General features: G+C 33.7%; 1 long non-coding RNA gene across 1 annotated transcript; it reads left to right on the plus strand.

The window, feature by feature from the left end:
• The first annotated feature begins 2,972 nt into the window (after positions 1-2,972).
• Positions 2,973-7,373, plus strand: LOC128233853 (uncharacterized). The gene is made up of 4 exons (XR_008260796.1): positions 2,973-3,188; positions 4,899-5,101; positions 6,330-6,469; positions 6,948-7,373. It is a non-coding gene; the product is annotated as an uncharacterized LOC128233853 (long non-coding RNA).
• The last annotated feature ends 3,237 nt before the right edge of the window (positions 7,374-10,610 follow it).

Consider the following 10,610-nt stretch of genomic DNA (forward strand, 5'->3'; position numbering starts at 1 on the left):
TATGGTATGCATGTAATGGTGTAATGGCATGCATTGGTATACATGTACCTGCATTATCCTAATTGCTCTATACTTCTGTTGTACTTGATCAATTCTGAATCCTTCATCTATTTATCTGCGATAAATTGAATTATATTTCTGATCAGTGCAATAGCAGTTGCATAATTTATACAACTTTGAATTAAGGGTTTACAAGACTGAACAAGTAATCTTATTCCATTACATTTGCATTAGTTACCTGTTACTTCAAACACATAACAATACAGCCCACGGTCCCATAACTTTAAACTTTTTAAACATATTAAAAGAAAATAATCCATAATAACTACTTTCAATTTTTTCTTGAAAGGTGTGTGAAAACCATTTTATGGTGACATTTGAAGCGAGAAAAAAAATGATTGGCGTTCTAAATATTGCCACGAGACAAGGTTTCCATGATGCTTCAGACGACGATCTTCAACAAGGGAGGTAATTACAATGTGGTGACCATTAAAAAGGACTTCCACGTGCAGTATCTAGAGTAGGATGATTAAAGTAGCTTTTTAGACGTTTCTCTGCTTGCAAGACTCCGGGTTCCTTGCTTCGGGTCTAAAACTTATGCTCTTTAAAACTCATTCGTCGCGTTGGCATTTTAAGTTTTATTATACAATCGAAATAAACGTAACGTAACTTTTTTAAAGATTTGGCTGAACTTGTATAAAAGATGAAACAAAGATTGGAATTGACGAAGTGTTTAGATTCCAAAGTCATGTATTTATTGAAAGGTGATATCAATAAGTTCATGTAGTATTACGCTTGATATAGTACTGATATTTAAAGCCGCGCTTTCAAAACTTTTAACCGAGTCTGTCGAGAGGAATGCATGAGCAAGTGTTGGACTGGGATGATAATACAGTCAATGCGTATTGGATGAGAGCATAACGGCAAAGGTTAAGAATAGACGACGGACAGACGCTTGTTAGGGAAAAGATACATTTAAAGTTTGCCGACTTGTTTTAATTAAAATAATTCAAAATTCCATTCGAAAGAGCGCCTATATTACGATTACTTCTGTCCAATTTCGCAAGCTTAGCATCTTACTGAGTGTTGCCACGCTTTGCTTTGCGGACATTCTGTTCTTCTTAATCATTCAGTTTCTACACGATTATTCTAGTTATAATATAGTGTCGATTGCACAGGCCTAAATTGTGCATGATTATTTCATAGGGATACATGTTTGCAATTGTCAATGGGGAAGTGTATACGGATAAATTTTAGTTATGAAAAAAAGATTTGTTAATTATATCAACTCTTATTCAACTTTACTTAAAATTTGTCGCCAATAACCGTTTTGATGCGTGTAAAACTTCCAAAACGTCATATAAAACGAATAAGCCTAATGTTTAAAACAGGAAATAAAAAAAAAGTTATTCTCTGTGTTTTTGTATTGACTGGTCGCCGGTCTAACGAGTTCGTTATTTTAGAAATTTACTTTCAGTGAAAACGATTTATATACACGCTTTTAATAAATAAGCATGTGAGAATTTACGGGCATATTGTGAATAGTAGTTTAAATAATGCATTTGATAACAAATATAAGTGCCTTAACACGACATTAATTGACTATTTTAAATTTCAGTGATATAAAATGGAAGTACAAAGCTTAATTTACACGATTTTACTTACAAATATAAGTCGCAATAACGAAATTAACACAGTTTAAATTTAACTGATATAAAATGAAGTTCAAAGCGTAATTCACACGATTTAAAACAAACATTAATGAATATAAGTAGGCCGAAAAGAATCAGGCCGAAATGATATCTCGGCCGAATCGACCCGACACCAATAATTTTATCGGTGATAATGCAAGGTACCAGTCTAAATAATTTACGCATGCCGGTGACGACCGAGGAACTAAGATCTAGAAAGTTGATTAAACCGTCATAGTTCGGCTATGTCCGTGGTTATTCTGAATGTTATTTCATATTTGCGCGCCTACCTTTCGTTGGTTTAAGAAACACAGGGTTCAAGTGTAGCGTTTATCGCATTGCTCAGAATACTAACAGACTTCGCATCTCATATCGACCTTTTGTGTATGAATGTTCCACATTCCTCCTCGTCTCGCAAACTTTTTAATGCGAAATGACTGGTGAGATACAGGTTTAACTTAATCTTGAATATTGAAGCCAAGCGCTCTCTTGATTTAATTGGTTTTACCGGGGAATTTCAATTGCATTTAACCCCTGCTTAGTTTTTTCACTTTTTAAAATGTTTACGTTCTTCGAATTATGAAACAATATATATGCATATTCACACTTGAACCTTTTCAGTCGCGTCTTTGATGTCTTGCATCAGCATTCTTCTTGTCTCATTATACTGTCGGCTGCAAGCCGACAGTCTTTAGAGAGCGGTATTTCAGAAACGCGACTAGTCGCCTGACACGACATATTGAACATGAATATATTAATACACACCACATGCGTAGCAACAGAACTACTTACGTGAATGTGGGGCGTCAAGTACCTGCTTATGTGTATTTAACGCGTTATTGCCTTTTTTATGACAAACATTGCGTGTTACTCTTAGTATAGTTGTACCGTTGCAATTTGGTGAGTTTTATTGAACAAAATAATGAAAAATAATGAAAGTATAGCATTTACATACGAAGTCATTTTACCCTACAACCAATAGTAAGCTACACCACATGTTTGCACCCCGTGTGACGTCACACATATCCCGGCATTCAAGACTGACCCGGCAAACCCCGGCAAAGAACTTATTTTATGAATGAAAGTTATTAAGAAATAAATCATACGCGGTTAAAGAGTTCATGTCATGTCATATTTTGTGAAATAGCTTTTATGTTTCAAATGATCTTTTCAGCAGCAATCGAACTATTGTATTTGTTTGAGTAAATTATTTGGATTTTACCTATCACAGTGTGTCAACGTTATGCCTATTGTTATTTTGGACTATAGGGTGTAGTTTTTAAAGTCATACACAATATGGCGGCGATTATGCGGAAATGAAATAGAATGTTACTTCGAACACGTTCTTCTACAAAATAACGGACCTGTAGTTAGTGCTATTGCTTTAACATCAATCGGAGCAAAAATGGCATCAATGTATGCGTCTAAAAATGTTAAATTTAGATGGAGACAATCCAGAAATGAGCTGCCAGGAAGTGATCGATTTCGGACACGAAGGTACATGTACATTAGTCTGAAATAATAGACGTGTTATACGGGATTCTTCCAATCCCTAACGTCTAAACGGTTTTGTGCAAAAAGCGGGGGTGTTTGAAAAATATTGAAATTGTATTAAGTGAAGTATTTTATGGTTGAAATGGATAATAAAGTAAAGATTTATATTCATATTTTACCATGGAAGTGCAAAGCTATTTTGAAAAAAAAAACAAGCATTTAATGCATTAAAACACATTATTCACCTTTTCATTAAAAGGAAAGTTGACTGACACAGACAACAATTATGCCAAGTGGAACAACTTGACCCAATCGTAATAATTCGGCCACCTCCGACAAGCTTCGAGATAATACAATCGTAACAACTCGGCCTTGGCCGAACAATCTGAACACCTCAGCGAGTATCCAACAGGGATTGACTATCTCGAAGCTTACTGAAGATGGCGAGTTGTTACAATTGATGGCCGAAATGTTCCGATTGTTGTAAAACTGTGAACTGCAGCCTTGCAGGTGCCCTTCATGTATATATTGTTATGTTTTGACAGAATGAAATGAAGAAAAAACCATCAAACTCATAATTATTTGCTTGATATTACTTTTTGGTTACGGAATTTATATAAAATAACATTATCTGGTAATATTTCTTGTTTTTATGATATGTTATATATGCAATATGCTTTAACCCGGAATCCCGATCGGAATAACTACCCACTTTTCGTACAAAACAATTTGTACGTGAAGGATTTGCTGTTTCAAAAATCGTAAAAAAATCTGTCAACGTACAATTATTTGTACTAGAAGGTACATCTTGCTGATCTACATCTCTTAGTCTAAATATTTGTACGTTGATGGACTCTTTTTACGATTAAAAAAAATGTGTATATATATATATATATATATATATGGCAAATCCTTCACTACAACATCTTCATGTTACTTTCAATTCAGAGTAGATTATTATCTAAAATTATTTCGCATTTTTAATTGTTGTTTAACCTGAAACGTCTCAACCATAAAAAAAGAACATATGTGCTTCAATAGTCTAAAAAATAGACGTGTTATATGGGATTCTTCCAATCCCTTACGTCTAATCGGGTTTGTGCAAAACAGGGTGGGGGTTGAAAGATATTGAAATCGTAGTTAGATAAGTATTATATGTTTGAAATAGATATTAAAGGTTTATATTCGTATTTTAGTCATTACCATGTAAGTGCAAAGATTTTTTTCACAAAACAAGCATTTAATGCATTTAAACACAACCATTTTACATCTATGTAAATCTATGCACCGCAGCCTTGCAGGTGATCTTCATGTATAACAGTTTATATCATTATGTTTTGACATCCCAATCGGAATAGCTACCCACTTTTGGTACAAAAAAATTGTATGTGAAGGATATGGCATTTCAAAATTTGTAAAAAGATCAGTTAAGTTACTATTATTTGGACTAGTGCTTCAAGTGTTTGATTTATTGTCTCTATAATGTATAATGCACCTGTCAATTGTAGAGCCAAGCTGGGAGCTGCCTAAAAATCAGTTACCCAGTTAGTTCAGTTTGACAGATCTCCATGCAAGTGTTCACATGGTCGTGGGTTCAAGCACCATACCAGTAGCATCTTTTTCTCAAAGGTGTTTAGAACCCATCATCCAGGAGTAAACAATTATGATTTTTTTATTAAATATTACAGACCGTGTTCTTTTGTAAACTTTCAGATTGAGAAGTGCCTGGATACAAGGCTAGTATTGTTAACATCATCTGATACAATCAACTGGAACAAAGCTGAAATGGCTGCCTGACCTGACTTAAAAATTGGATGGCAGTACATCAGACTAGAAGATTACAAGTATTGAGGTGGACAAAATGAAACCTGAGCCTACCAAAGCTGACAGATTGCACAAGAAACACATAATTGCAGGTATTTACTGAGATATTGTAATTATTTTTTGAAACTTCTCATTCATTTAGGAAGTTCAGTTGAAACAGAGTTGGCAAAAAAAATGAATAAAGGTATACAAATTTTGAATTCTAATTCAAATGAGAACTTTACTGGCCAGCACAGAATGGTAAAATGCTAGTCTACCAATATAAATGTGCCTGGTTCGAATCAGTAAAGCTGATGAATGTACTGGTTGTGTAGCCAGGATGTGAGTAGGTCTGCACTTGGCTGATAATGCATAGCATATGTTAAAGCTGCACTCTCACAGATTGTCTGTTTTACCAACTCTTTTTTTATTTCTTGGTCTTGTAATGAATTATTTTATGCGAATTTCTGAACACTGGACATAACAGACAACTGGAAAAAGGGGATCGCTGCTTTCTTATATTAATTCAGTCAAAAAAGACAACTGAAAATATTGGAACGCTGTTTTCTTATTTTAATACGGTCAAAAGATGATGTTCTGTGCCAAAAATCTCATTATTAGTAAAGCGTTAGTAATGCTTTTAACCATAAAACCAATAGTTACAAATGTAAATATAAAAAACATGATCTTATCTTTTGTCAGCAGTCTTATTTCATCAGTTTTCATACTGCTTTTCATTAGCTTATTCCAAGCCAAAAGGTAAAAGAAGTTGTCAAAACCTTCAATCTGTGACTGAGAGTGCAGCACTCTTACAGATTGAATGTTTTGACTACTTTATTTATTTTTTGTCTTGGAACGGGCCAATTTATGTGAAAATGCATGTTAACCATTCATATAAGATTGCTGACAATAAATTTGTCAGAAAATGTTTATATTTAAGTTCAAAATGTTTTATGCATTTTTCTTAAACCGTTAGTAACGCTTTAAGCCATAAAACCTTTCTTTTCAACGTGAAATATGGAAGTCTGCAATCTAGTATTTTATCAGTAGTCTTATATCACTGGTTTGCAGATATTTTAGCCAAAAAATAGGTCTTTCCAAGACAAAAGTTGTAAAAACAGTAAATCTGTGAGAGTGCAGCTTTAAATGACTAAATGTTTTGATTTGGCTCAATTTTCACCTAAAATCTTATAGTTTTGTGGCATCTAAATGGTTTGTTTTTAACAACATTACATGTGCATATGTATATATTTGTTCTTAAATTTGTAATTTTGATTGGAAGATTCATTCTCTGGAAAGTAGAAAAGGGCATGTTACATACTGTTATCACTGCCATGACAGAAACCATATTGAGGAGCTGGTCCACCTGTAGGAAGAATTGCGCTATTGGTTGGAGCAGCACTATTACCCAGCCATACACCAGCACTTAGTTTGTCATAGGGAGCATTTCTGAGCAGTTATGGAGACCACTAACTATGCAGGTATGTCATAATCAAAATCTTGGTTTATATATTTTTTTATAATTTAGCATCTGTTGAGAAGAAATTTATTTCTAGATTGAAGGCACACACTATAGATTGATGCCCAAAAATATATTTCTTATTTTAATGCATTATCATGTCTAACTCATTTGACTTAAATGATCAAAGCAAAAGAAATGCAAATGATTAATCTGCAGATATACAAATGTAAGCTTTTTTAACTGGGGAAATTGTTGCCACTTGTCTATTAATTAAAGAACACATTTATAATTAATAATGTTTAATCTGTACACAAATCATATGCCTTCTTTGTTTTAACCATCAATGTCAAAGAGTCCAGCATGATAATGCATTAAATTGAAAAAAATGCATTAATTTATATGAACCCTTTAAAACAAAGACATTTCCTAAATCCAATAAAAAATAATTGAATATTGATGCAGAGTTCAGTTAGAATATAATATAACTTTTTTTGCAGTTGTTGCAGTGAAACTTGCACCAGTGTGTTTTCTGTGTGGAGATAAAGAGATAGTGTCCAGCAATGAAGACCCAACTCAAGATCTGACCTTGTAAGGCCAATATGAAATAACTGTGTGAGAAAATGGGAAAAACCTGCAGTCAGGAATGCACGGAAATCATCAAAAGAACAGTGTTAAATTAATCTTGAATAACTTGACATTTATTTTGTTTGACATATTTATTCATGGTGCAGTGAAAACATTCTTTTTTTCTCATGGTTATTTAAATTTAGAATTGATAGGAGGGAACATCACTATGTAGTTTCATGTTCATAGTCAGATCAAAACCCATGTACATGCCCAAATGAGCATTCGAAAATATCAAAATGGTACTTGTTGTATGTAGTGTAAGTTAATTAACATAATAAACAAAAATATTTAATCAATTTCAATTTATTATGCCCCTTTCAAAGAAGAGGAGTATATTGCTTTGCACATGTTGGCCGCTACGTCCGTCTGTCTGACAGTAGACCAAAGCTTTTCCGGGTGATAACTCTACAATTCCTAGACCTATTGTCAAACTTGACATGAAAGTTTGGTTTAACCAGTAGATTACCCCTTTTGATTTTAGGGGTAATATGGTCAAAGGTCACAGTGACCTTGAACAGGAAGGTGTCAAACCATACATCTGACTGATAAGTTGACAATGCCTGCACCTATGGCCCTCAAACTCAACATGGAGGCTAAGTCTGACTATTAGAAGATCCTATTGATTTAAGGGGTCATTGGGTCAAAAGTCAAGGTCACAGTGACCTTGAATGCTAAAAGGTTGTACTAATAATGACTGGACAAAGCCTACACCCATGGCCCTTGAACAACTTGACTTTGGGGTTGAGCCTGACGAGTAGGTGAGCCCTATTGATTTGTCACAGACCATTGAACGCAAAAAGCTTGCCTGTGTGACAACTCGACAAAGTCTGCACCCATGGCCTTCAAACTTGAAATTTAGGTTTGGGGTGACCTGCAGATGACCCCTTTGGCTTTGGAGGTCAAGGTCACATCTCCAATATTGATCATTAAAACTATGTCATTTACTTATTCCCTGCTGCTAAGAGGATACATGTTTATCAGCAAATATCAGCCATCATCTGAATATGAGTGAAAACTGTACCAACTACCCTCATGCTTTGAATAGCATAATCTTAAAACTGCCTGAAAGGCATCTTTTGTCAATGAAAAACCAGCTGTCATTTCGGTCCATGCATATTTCATTCAATTGTCCAGATATTCTTGACAACATGGCGCTAATTAATGCTGGAGGTTTGAAATTTAAGACATTAATTTTTTTTCTTCAGCACCATGCAGATTTATTAACACTTTTATAATAAAAACAAACTAGAAAACACATTTTAAAGATATTAGTTTTTTTCATGGTATGATGCCACAGCACCATGCAGATTTGTTTTCACTTTTATATCAAAGAAAGTAACCCGAGCACAAATTTTGTAGATATGTGGACTCTGTTGATAGAAGTTCTGGGAGGCATTTTTAGGCTTGAAAGAGCATCATTTTAAAGTTCTATTTTTATTATGTCCCTTGAATCTTGGGTATAGTTTGTATTGTATTTGCATTTTAAAGACATTGGCTTCAACAGACCCTAATGAAATGAAGGAATGTAATTGCTTACTGAAACTGTTATAACGACGTCATAAATTGAAGCAATTTTAACATAATGAATATGCATTTAACTAATTTAAAGCGGTTCAAAATTAGGAAATTTGAATTAAGAATCTTGTAGACCATTGGATACATGATTAAGTAGGGCCAATATATTTGTGCTTATTATAATCACATTTATCCTTCTTCATCTACCTTAAAGAGTGTTCATCATTTGTATGAAATCATTTGATCATGTTTCATTTGAAAGAACTTTGCGGTAGTGTTTGGTTGCTTCAGTTACGTCACCGACAGTCTTGCAGCGCTTTCAGCGCTTTGATTTTACATATGTTATCTGTCATATACAACGTGTTATTTACGTTGTTTATACGACGTGCAAAATGTGAATATAAGTGCATACATCCTAGATAATGGTGTAATCAGTTGTTAACTAGCATTTATAACTAAAAGTTTTAAACAGGGCAAGAATAAAATTTATTCTGCACGAGTAATATTCTTTTACCGTATAAATAATTAAATATGGCATATAAAACGACTTATCTCTGAAGCGGTGAAATACAAGTGCAACTAGATTAATATCAGTGCAAACAGTGTATTTAACGTACCAGTAACCTTCATCTTAGCGTTATTATTGGCTGTTTTGCAAGCCTAACATTTCCAGACAATAATAAAACATTAAAGATTATAAATGCTGAATAATCTTAAAATCATGTCGGTTTATAGAAATTTATCAGTGGAATAAAAGTATAATTTATATTGTTGACAATCTGATTTTTGTACATGTTCCGAAATGTAGTTACATGTGTTAACAGTTTGGCACGTTCTTATAAAATGCAAATGAACGTCTTTCAATTCAATTTTCAGGAATATAATGAAAGTTTGTCAATTTTGAGCTGGAACATAAACGTGTCAAAAATGTTTTACTGTTGGAGAACATCTTTTAGATTAGAAGCTTTATACGAACTTTGTACGAACATGTATGTACGAACCTAAAATCTTATCCCTTAAATGTTTAATGTTAAACGATGTTTTGCATTTATTTAAATTAAATCGTATTCAATTGAACACACACAAAACAAAGTTATGTTGATGAAAGTAGAGAAAAAAACCCAATAGTTCCTAATACAATGAAGTTATTTACAGGGCATCTTATACCGCAATAAGTGTTTACCGGTTAAATGACCAATGCCATACATGAGATTGGCTGGACTGGATTAAAGTGCATTTTCTCTGTATTTTGCTAGCGTGATACATTTATATATTCAATCCAAGCAAACAAGGATGCACCATGTACGCTCATGTTTAGAAGTTGTTGGTTACTTCTTACCTCGTCTTAACTGGAATACAGCAATGTTCTGTTCAGCGTAATCTAAATAATTAATACACTAAAGTAAGGTGAATGTATAAAAAACAAGCTGTAACCGGTTCGATCATACTGGTTATACACCTTTTAGATGTGTCAATAAAATGCGATTTACGAGCAAAACTTGTTCTTGCTATGGTAGCTGATTTGCATCAATTTTGCACCCCGCCACTTGGCGCGTTTGTTATTGTGCATGAATCATTTTATAATTCATTGAAAAGGCAAGGGTGATATACAAAGAACTATACTATAGTGGAAACATATGTACCCAGTAAAAACAAACTAATTGCCAGTTAATATCGTCGACGAATATTCATTATTATAATATCTTTTATTGGTCTGTTTATGCATTTGCGGTTATGAAATTGCTATCCTGGTATTTGCTTCGAAATGAGAAAATTAAAAGAGAATGAAAGAAGCAAAATGTTAAGGTAACGCAAACTAAAAAGGTCATTGGGGGTTTATTGTGTAAAACTGGCTGCTGTTGGCTGTTGGCCTAAGTGGATATTGGAAACATGTTCAAAACTATATACCCTACCTCAGTTATTTCGCACATGTTCAGTAAACAATAGTCCCTGCCATATATATTTTTTTAAATTATTAAAAATATGTGCACAAACTTAATTTTTGACGGCCTACTTTA

Source organism: Mya arenaria, chromosome 5 (assembly GCF_026914265.1).
Source record: "Mya arenaria isolate MELC-2E11 chromosome 5, ASM2691426v1".
Classification (NCBI taxonomy): domain Eukaryota; kingdom Metazoa; phylum Mollusca; class Bivalvia; order Myida; family Myidae; genus Mya; species Mya arenaria.